General features: G+C 35.2%; 1 non-coding gene across 1 annotated transcript; it reads right to left on the bottom strand.

The window, feature by feature from the left end:
- Positions 1-799: 799 nt before the first annotated feature.
- Positions 800-906, bottom strand: LOC121492336. The gene has a single exon (XR_005988215.1). It is a non-coding gene; the product is annotated as a U6 spliceosomal RNA (small nuclear RNA).
- Between the last annotated feature and the right edge of the window lie 1511 nt (positions 907-2417).

Raw genomic sequence — 2417 nt, forward strand, 5'->3', positions numbered from 1 at the left:
TGATACAGATTTGCCAGTATGAAGGAATTTATCCAGTGCATGGAAATTGTATTGAAATAGGATATAGTAAAAGGTAATTTCTACATGGGCCAAAATACATATTATCTAGACCAGAGCATGGAGAATAACCTAAAAACGTGCCAGCATATTCTGACCTTTAGCAAATAATTCACTTTACATTTTCAGAATTGGACAGAGGAAGACAAGTCAGCCTTGAGAAGAGGTCCTCTGCATCTAAATGAGTTCATAAAATACTGAGAGCAGGAGTGTTTTTTTGATCATATATCAGGGCATTGTAAAAATAACAAAATGGGCCATATGCAAATATAACTACATATACTTTGTTCTACATTATGGCTGACCATTGCCTCCCAAATAGAAAATAAATGCCTCTTGGACAAGCTTCAGTTTTCTCCCTTTACACTTGGAGTATATACATTTCTCTTCTTTACTGACAATTTCTCAAAAGTTCAGAGTAGAGATATTGACTTTCATTGAATGGAGTGCTAATCATTACCTATTTTTGGAGTAAATCCAAGGCTATAAATTAGAGCAGGCTATCAGCTGTGGTTGACTTGTAATGCTGAGCTGGGAGATTAAAAACCTACATGCAAAAATAACCTTGAATCTATTGGATAGGAAATAAACCTGGAAATCAAATGAAGGGACCTCAAAATATAAAGCTTAATTAAGAAAGTGATAAAGAGATGGCTAATGAAGGGAAAGAAAGCTCTATTAAGAAAATGTTCTACAAAGCAGTTGCATAGAATTGTTTTTTTTTTCTTTTTTTTTTTCTTTTTAAAATATGGAACGCTTCACGAATTTGCGTGTCATCCTTGTGCAGGGGCCATGCTAATCTTCTCTGTATTGTTCCAATTTTAGTATATGTGCTGCCGAAGCGAGCACTAGAATTGTTATTTTTACATGTATTTCTCAAATATCCTATGTTCTGGGCAATATATACATGTATACATAAACATTAAAAAATATCCCCTTTCTCAAAAACTGAAGCTTGTGAAGGAAACAACATGTACAAGTAAAGATTACAATGAAATACATTAATTGCTATAAATTAGATATGAGGAAGCTGGTACAGGAAATAATACTTCATGATTAAATCAGTTATGGTTTTATAAAAGATAAGGAATTAGAAACGACTATTAAAAGAGTACATCATATACAAAACAGAGAAGAAATCATTTCTGAATAAGAGAAGAGCATATGCAAATGAGGTGTGCTCAGTGAGCAATTTCTATGACCAGGAAATAGAGTACCTGCAGAAGCTTTGGCAGAACAAGTGGGTTGGAACACGATCAGGAACAAGGCCATGGTACGTAAATTGCAAGTAAATAAAAGACTGAAGAAAAGTGCATTGGTCTGTATATTTGAGGAAACTTCTAAAGAGAGGCAATTGTAGAATATCTTCATTTTGAAAGTCCTATCTGGCCTTTCCAAGATGTAAGTGTGCTACTTACTTGTCAGTAGCTAAGTGGACAGATAAGTTATAAAGACCTAGCCAAGCACGAATGTAAGGAAAGGTTACGTCCAAGTGGCAAAAATAAAGGAATCCATAACTTAAAAGCAGAATGTTAATGCCCTCATAGGACAGAAATACAAGCTGCAGATAGATGTTGGCTTCGAATTTGACACCCTGCCTAAAGTTGGAACCTGGAAAATAATAGTTAGATCTGAAAAATTTGTACAACATCATGTAGGAGGCACATGGGGCAATGCAGTATAGGATGAGATGCAGCAGGAAACCAAGCCAAGAATTCAGAGTCTTAGTCTACAACGCATAAAATTGTATATGCTTAAATTTTATAGGACTTATAAAAACAGGAATTCTTAAAGATTATTAAAATAAACAGTAAAATTCAAACTGCTACCAGAACAATGAATACCATAGAGCCCAGAAAAGTCAGAAACTGAGTACTACCCTCCCAACATCCCTTGCATTCCTTCTACAACCCAGGGATCACATAGGACTACTGAACGACTGAATGTGGCCATTTATATAAGGAAATGAATAGATAAGCACACAAATGAATGTCAGAGAATAAGCACAACAAACTTATATGTGTCCCACACAATGAAAATAATTCAGCAACAACTTTATGAACTACACCACAGGAACTAAGCTACTGATAAATTAATGTAAAATTGAGTTAACATTTTTACAATTCTAGATGAAATTGACAATTACAGTGAAAAAATGACTTTGATTTAAGAAGAAATGGAAAACTAGAAATTACAAAAATGACTAACGTGTACAAAATTGATAGCAAAAACATCTTCCTTCAGGAGTGCCTGGCTGGCTCAGTCAGTGGAGCGTGTGACTCTTGATCAGAATTTCAAGTTTGAATGGGACTAGAGGGTGGGGTGGGGAGAGCAATTGCTCTGCTCACCTGATGCACCCT

The sequence above is a fragment of the Vulpes lagopus genome, chromosome 5, assembly GCF_018345385.1.
Source record: "Vulpes lagopus strain Blue_001 chromosome 5, ASM1834538v1, whole genome shotgun sequence".
Classification (NCBI taxonomy): Eukaryota; Metazoa; Chordata; class Mammalia; order Carnivora; family Canidae; genus Vulpes; species Vulpes lagopus.